The sequence below is a fragment of the Ascaphus truei genome, chromosome 6, assembly GCF_040206685.1.
Source record: "Ascaphus truei isolate aAscTru1 chromosome 6, aAscTru1.hap1, whole genome shotgun sequence".
Taxonomy (NCBI): Eukaryota; Metazoa; Chordata; class Amphibia; order Anura; family Ascaphidae; genus Ascaphus; species Ascaphus truei.
The window spans coordinates 20026711-20035202 of NC_134488.1; positions in this window are offsets into that span (position 1 = coordinate 20026711).

An 8492-nucleotide genomic window follows, 5' to 3' on the forward strand; every position below is an offset into this window, starting at 1 on the left:
CTCTTTTTTCCACAGGTTTTCTACAAATGTCAGTATGCAACTCACCAGACTCTGGAGTACACCGAGAAATGCCAATGGAGTTGTACTCCAGGAATTGGTCGGGAGAACTGGTGTCTGTAGGTTGTTCAAATAATTGAAGGATAAGAGTTCCACTTCTGAACCTGTCCATAATAGGAAGATGTCATCTACGTGGCGGTAATAACACTGCATGTGTTTTTAATATGATGACCTATATATAAATATAAATGTGCCAGATAAAGATTGGCATAGGCCGGAGCCACATGGCTGGCCTCTTAGTTTGTAAATACTTTTGTGTCTCAAACTTGAAATGGTTATTGTATAAAATAAAGTGTAACAACATAATACACTCAGTGGCGACAGTGTCTTTGTAATGTGTAGTAAGTGCCGCCATGAGAAGGATGTTGATCCAGGGACAAATCTGTTTTGTTCCCCTTATGAGAAATAATTGGATAATATGTCACTGTTTTTTTCCCCCCCCTACATCAGGGGTGCGCGAGATTTTCAGGGGGAGGGGCACAGCGCTTACAGAGGCCCCACGCTCTTCCCCAAAGCATTTAAATGAAATGCCGGGGGAGCGCGCAAAGCCTCTGTAAGTTCTCTTACCTTGTCGCCGGGTTTGGCTTCGGGTGGTGTGTCGCCATGGCAACGCGGCTTCTTCACGTCGCTGGGTCATGTGATGTTGCGTTGTCATCACATGAACCCACGGTGTCATTTGGCCTTGGAGACAAGGTATGGGGGGGGAGGGGGGCACCAGCCGGTGGGGAGAGCAGGCAGGGGGGGCGCAGAAGAAAAAGTTTGCACACCGCTTGCTCTAGATCCACATAAGTACAAATATAGAATTTAACATAGGTTGAACTCGATGGACGTGTCTTTCTTCAACCTCTTCTACTATGTAATTACCATGTAGCAATAAAAGATCACATGACTTACGTGACAACGCCGAACACCCTCTCCCCTAAAAAAAGAATGTGTGGTGAACACTGCCATCTTTTTATATAATAATATTTTTTTTTTTAAAAGGATATTTAGTCTAGTTGACAAACTTTTGTGAAAAGGTCACGATGCAGCGCTCCTGGCAGGATCCGACAGGGATCAGCGCTGAGGCCATTGCTAAATCGTTTATACATATGGGTCGCTAAAGCAGGTGCTAGGAATAAAGTCCTGGATTTTGCAGATGATATAAAGTTATGCAAAAAAAATACTAAAAAAGGATGGGTACGTGGATTCCAGAAATACACTGACAGCACAGAATTGAGTAGATAAATGGCAGCATAGATTTAATGTAGACAAGTGTTCAGTAACGCAATTTGGGTACCGAAAACCTCTTAAGCAAAATATTATGAGAACGATGCAGCAATACATGGCTGTTTAGAGGGGAAAGATCCTTACTGTTTATTGTAGATAAAAAGGTCTGCATAGTGTCAGGTCGGGCAGCAAGGAGATCGCTTTAAACATTCCATTTTAAAGTAGAAAAAGGAAAATGTTTCTCCTCCTGCAAAGTACAGCCCAGGCTGGTTCCGGAGTGTGGCAGCCAGCCCAGGCTGGTTCTGGAGTGTGGCAGCCAGCCCAGGCTGGTTATGGAGTGTGTCAGCCAGCCCAGGCTGGTTATGGAGTGTGGCAGCCAGCCCAGGCTGGTTATGGAGTGTGTCAGCCAGCCCAGGCTGGTTATGGAGTGTGGCAGGCAGGTCAGGATCGTTATGGAGTGTGCCAGCCAGTTCAGGCTGGTTCTGGCAGCTCAGGCTGGTTCCGGAGTGTGGAAGCAGCTCAGGCGGGTTCTGGAGGGTGGCATCCAGCTCAGGCGGGTTCTGGAGTGTGGCAAGCAGCTCAGGCGGGTTCTGGAGGGTGGCATCCAGCTGAGGCAGGTTCTGGAGGGTGGCATCCAGCTCAGGCGGGTTCTGGAGGGTGGCATCCAGCTCAGGTGGGTTCTGGAGGGTGGCATCCAGCTCAGGCGGGTTCTGGAGGGTGGCATCCAGCTCAGGTGGGTTCTGGAGGGTGGCATCCAGCTAAGGCGGGTTCTGGAGTGTGGCAAGCAGCTCAGGCGGGTTCTGGAGGGTGGCATCCAGCTCAGGCGGGTTCTGGAGTGTGGCAGCCAGCCCAGGCTGGTTATGGAGTGTGTCAGCCAGCCCAGGCTGGTTATGGAGTGTGGCAGCCAGCCCAGGCTGGTTATGGAGTGTGTCAGCCAGCCCAGGCTGGTTATGGAGTGTGGCAGGCAGGTCAGGATCGTTATGGAGTGTGCCAGCCAGTTCAGGCTGGTTCTGGCAGCTCAGGCTGGTTCCGGAGTGTGGAAGCAGCTCAGGCGGGTTCTGGAGGGTGGCATCCAGCTCAGGCGGGTTCTGGAGTGTGGCAAGCAGCTCAGGCGGGTTCTGGAGGGTGGCATCCAGCTGAGGCGGGTTCTGGAGGATGGCATCCAGCTCAGGCGGGTTCTGGAGGGTGGCATCCAGCTCAGGTGGGTTCTGGAGGGTGGCATCCAGCTCAGGCGGGTTCTGGAGGGTGGCATCCAGCTCAGGTGGGTTCTGGAGGGTGGCATCCAGCTCAGGCGGGTTCTGGAGTGTGGCAAGCAGCTCAGGCGGGTTCTGGAGGGTGGCATCCAGCTCAGGCGGGTTCTGGAGGGTGGCATCCAGCTCAGGCAGGTTCTGGAGGGTGACATCCAGCTCAGGCGGGTTCTGGAGGGTGGCAGGCAGCTCTAACCGCAATACTACATAGTTGGGGGTGATACTGCACATCTCCATTACATAAACAACAAGGCATTTTTCTCTTATGTCAGTGTACAGTTTCCCGTTGTCCACACTTTTTTTTGACAGTGTGTGTTAGCGTGCTGCTACTTGTGGAGTGGTTATAAGAGAAGATACTTGGTACCTATTATATAAACATATATACATATTATAACACTGTGTCATATTTGCTGAATATGTACATATTCTTTTTCTTTACAAATAAAAATCCCTTCCAATTATGGATTGGTGTAAAATCAGGACTATTCTTGTGATGTAAGTCAGGGAAATTACATTCCAGCATCTTCCTTTTTTTTAGAGAGGAAAAAAACACACGCACACACGCACACACGCACACACACAAACATACACGCACGCACGCACGCACGCACATACACCTCAGAACCCAAACGCACCACACCAGACTGTATATATTTGTGCAAAAGGTTGTGCTACTGGGTTTGTGATGTAATCTATACAACAAAAGACACACAATCCCCACCGCTACATGACAAATGATCTAGTTAAATACTTATCTGTCTCTCTTCTCATAAGTAAGGGTCATTTAGTGCAATTCTTTGGCCAAGACTATTTCTACGCCTGTATCCGTGCCACGGTACCCCCCCCCCCCCCATTACAGGGCCGAACACTACCTGCAAACGCTCTCTTTACATCGCTGCTTAAATCCTACTAGGCTCATTCACAGCTGCATCATAACACCTGCTATTGTTTAGAGACCAACAAGAAATCCCATGTACTGATTACGAATGGGGTGAAAATACTAATCTAAAGCGAAATTATTTATTGAAGTTTAGATAAAGATACATTTGTCTTTGCTTAGGGCTCAGCGCCTCCCCTCTCCCCCCTACAAAGACCCCATAGAGTAATATGCATGTCACAAACGCAAGAGAGAATGGGATACAAAACTGGTAAAGAACTGATTGAGCCACCTGTGCTGAAGCAGGGATGTCCTGAAAACCTGATCTGTTGGTGGCCCTTGAGGACAGGAGATGGCCGCCCCGGGTGCAAGAGCTCTTATTTCAGTCACATACTGTATAATGTGATATTTTGTGACTGCAACGGCTGCACACGCCCACTGTCAGACACGTCAACATGTGGCATAAGGCAGCAGCCACCCCTGCTTGGGGTGATCATGACAAGTGGATCTCCTGGGATTGCCTTGTCCTTGCATGTTATTTCAATTATTCATTACAATCCGTCTTATTGTCACACGTTTACTCCAGGAGAACAGTTGCAGTTGCGTGTAGCTAATTCGCAAAATGCTCGAAGGTTTGAGATTTCCTGAATCCTTCCTGGCACATGAGAAACACGACGTTACTGGGTTGTGATGGACTCATACTGTATGTGCCCCTCCTCTGCTCCTCCCTAAAAGCCATTGCCTCCCTTCTTACTCCCCTGCCCAAATTAAAGGTGGCACGTCTGCTAACTTCAGGAAGTTGGTCCATGTTACTTTTAATGCCGACAGATAATACAACGAATACTTGTTGTGGAGAAATGTAGAGGATACAATGAACTAGAGTCCCTGCAGGGTCTCTTCTTGAGATGTTCCTCTTTCGTTGTCAAGATCCCTTCACCAACGTTTTCTATACTGGCAACGTGACAGGATGTCAAGTCCAGATGTATTACTTGCCCATTATGGGGCCAGAACCACAAAAGGGTGCTTTATATTTATATGAATGGGATTAAAGGCGATTTTACGGACCAGATCCTACAGATGTAGCCGGATGCGCTGTCCGTGGTCAAAGAAACAAAAGTCCACTGTGCTGGAGACAGTGTCTACCACGATCGCGTTGCTGGGGGTCCATGCCGCAGGTGGCAACGGAGATAGTCATTTTAGCTACATCTGCATATAAGGACTGCACAGAGCGCAATATTGGGGTTATAGAAAAGGTAACGGGGGAGGAATACCTGACCCAGAGAGCTTACAATCTAAGTGGCATGTTAGGATTCCTTGAGACACTGTAGGTTGAAGAGTAAGTGGCCCTGGGGTTGTAAGTCCAAGCTATTGAAAGGCTTCATGCACAAGGTGTGATTTAAAGTTTGACAAAGGTGGGGAGAGGAGGTGCTTCTTGTATATTGAGTGTGAGGGAGTTGCACAGTTAAGGGGCAGTGAGGGTTTAAAGCAAGAGAGCGCAGGAGTGGTGGAAGGGGTGGAAAGGACTAAATTATTAGTAGATCACAGGAGACGAGCGGGGGCACAGCGAGAAATCAAAGCTATGTACAGTAGGAAGGAGTGGACAAGTGGAGAGCCTGAAAGATAAGGAGGAGAACTTTGTAGGTGATCCAGAACTTTGTGGGAAGCCAGGAGAGGGATTTGGGGATATGGTATGTGCAGGAACGGTTCTGTGAGAAAGTGAAATGATTTTAGCTGCAGACTTTTAGATGAATTGTAAAGGAGAAGGTTTCATGTGACCAGGCAGACACCGAGATCGCAAGAGGAGGAAGCAGCTTGTTAGGAACAGCATGCGCTATCCCGTCCTCCTTATATTAGATTGCAAGCGCAGTCTGAACTCATCAGCCTCGTGGTAGTAGAGGTGGTCTTTATCATCTACGTCACGCACTCTCGGCCCCGATCAGATTGTTCCTGTGGATCACTAATTAGATTGTCAAATGCAGTCTAGTTTAGGACAGGACCGAGTCAAACGTCTCCACTGTACAGATCCATTCTCTAAAGGCATTTAGTGTCTCAGTGATCCCAAACCTAGCTCTAGAGTTCCTTGTCAGAGGTCCTATTTCAGATAACCTTTACAAGACCCAATACTTACTGTCTTTTAATTACTTCTTTGCAGCTCTGTGACACGTCATGTATACACATTGTTTTGCCGATGGTACTGGGTGACCTCTCAATCCGTAGTCCTTGGGCTTTGAGTCATGGTAGGTTCTCACGTCATCTGGCCGAGCCATCATGTCAATGCACTACCTTCTGCAGAGCTCAAACTGGATTCGGCCATAGATCTTGCCATAATTGAACATTGAAGCGTGAGCATGACCTGTTGTGATCTAGTTGGAGCAAAATGTATTGTAACCCCAAACCCTGTGCTAAGAAGTGTAAGCCATTTCCTCATGGCCTCTCAATGGTGTGCCTAGGACGCATAACTTCAATAAACTACTTTCAATACTACCTATAAGATGGATATTGTTTTCAGGTCTCTTTCGAAATATTTAGCACAGGGTTGGCCAACTCCGGTCCTCAAGGGCCACTAACAGCTCAGGTTGAGGACATCCCTGCTTCAGCACAGATGGCTAACTCAGTGGCACAGTCATTGACTGAGCCACTGTGCTGAAGCAGGGATATCCTCAAACCCCAACCTGGTGGTGGTGGCCCTTGAGGACTGGAGTTAGCCACCCCTGATTTAGCAGTTTATTTTGTGTGTAATGTGGTGTTGGTGATGAATATCTCGTTAAGTGACTGAAATGATTTGAATGAATATTGCATGGAGAGGCTTACTGGCGCTGAACATAAGAGGGAACAGACCTTTCAGTGTTATATTCTTGCACAGAGCTGTGAGAAGTTATTTTAAGGGAAAACATCTTATCTCTATGGTACCTAAATGTGTCAGTCTGTTAATGTGCATTTGTCTGACCACAGTTGATATCTGTTGGCGGCCGATCTAAGGACAAAAGTGAACCAAGGACAGCGTCCCGTTATTAGATTAAGTGGAGCTGATTGACACCTTTGAAAGAGTCAGACAAGTTAAGGTATTTTTAAACCATTTTCCCCCCCACGTTGCCGTGTAAACAAAAGCTTTCGAGAATTTGTACAATCTAGATCCGATTGTCGGTCCTCAGAACCGAGGGCTGTCCCTGTCTGCCTCATTACACTCATGAGATGTTCATTTTTTTTAAACCTATATATGGGACTAGCTGAGAGACCCGGCGTTGCCCGGAAGTACAATTTCCCACTCCCCCTGTCTGTTTCTCCACTCCCCCTGTCTGTTTCTCCACTCCCCCCTCTCTGTTTGTGTTCCCCATCCTGCGCAGCTCCGTTCCCCCCCCTACAGTGTTCTACACACACACACACACACACACACACACACACACACACACACACACACACACACACACACACACACACACACACACACACACACACACACACACACACTCAGGGTCCCCCACACACTGTCCCCCCCACACACACACACACTGTCCCCCGTCCCCCCCCACACACACTGTCGTCCTTCCCACCACACACACACACACACACACACACACACACACTGTCCCCCCCCACACACACTGTCCCCCCCCACACACACTGTCCCCCCCCTCACACACTGTCCCCCCCCCCCCCACACACACTGTCCCCCCCACACATTGTCCCCCCCCCCACACACACTGCCCCCCCACCACACACACACTGCCCCCCCACCACACACACACTGCCCCCCCCACCACACACACACTGTCCGCCCCCCACCACACACACACACACTGTCCGCCCCCCACCGCACACACACTGTCCATCCCCCCACACACACACTGTGTCCCCCCCTCTCCCCCCACACACACTGTGTCCCCCCCTCCACCCACACACACACACTGTGTCCCCCTCCCCTCCCCCCACACGCACACACTGTGTGTCCCCCTCCCCCCACACAAAGCCCCCTCCCCTGTATTCTTCCGCGAGGAGCGGCGGGTGGGAGTGAAGTGACCGGAGGGAGGGGGGTTGGTGGGGGATAGGTGAGGACAGCGCCGCTCCTCGGCGGGTGGGAGTGAAGTGACCGGAGGGAGGGGGGTTGGTGGGGGAGAGGTGAGGACGGCGCCGCTCCTTGGCGGGTGGGAGTGAAGTGACCGGAGGGTGGGTTGTGGTGGAGGAGAGGTGAGGAGGGCGCCGAGGAGCGGCGGGTGGGAGTGAAGTGACCGGAGGGTGGGGGGTTGGTGGTGGGGGAGAGGTGAGGCCTGCACGGTAGTGGTGTGATCGGAGGGTGGGGGGTTGGTGGTGGGGGAGAGGTGAGGCCTGCGCGGTAGTGGCGGGATTGGAGGGTGGGGGGTTGGTGGTGGGGGAAAAGTGAGGCCTGCGCCGAGGAGCGGTGGGTGGGAGTGGGGGGTGAGGAGTGTGAGCAGTGAGGTTTAGGTGCTGTGAAGCGTTCCCAAAGCTCAGTGAGGGCTGGGAGAGTGTGGCAGTGGTGTCGGTGTGTTGGCCGCAGGCCAATGAGAGGTGTGCGGGGGCGGGCCGGCCAAGGGAGCCATCTCATTGGCCTGAGGCGGAGTGACGGGCCAAAGGTCCAAAGTGATTGCCCCTAGACACAGGACGGACAGACAAACATACATACAACGGTTTGAGAAATATATATATAGATATAGATATATAGATATAGATAGATTGGCCTTTTACGTGCTGAAATGGCCAGAAACGCCAGTAAATGAATGGGCCACCGGGGTGTTTTAATGGTATAACGCCGCGTACTTAATACAGTATGGTCCTATATTGGTTAAAGCAGATTTTCATGATACAGCAAAATACAAATGTCCCCTGCTCAGGATGGACATGCTGTGTGGTGCACCCATCACATGCTCCGGCATATCTGGGCGTAGCCGTTTTCCTGCAACTGCATCGTCGCCGGCGTTTAGCCGACACCCACCTCGCCGCAGGCACATCTCTCTGCCAGCCAAGGTAAGCAAGCCCCTAACCTTACCCCTTACCCCAATCTTAACCCCTAATACTAACACTATCCCCTACCCTAAAAAGCTTAACCCAATCTCCTACCCTAAAACCCTTACCTTACTCCTAATCCC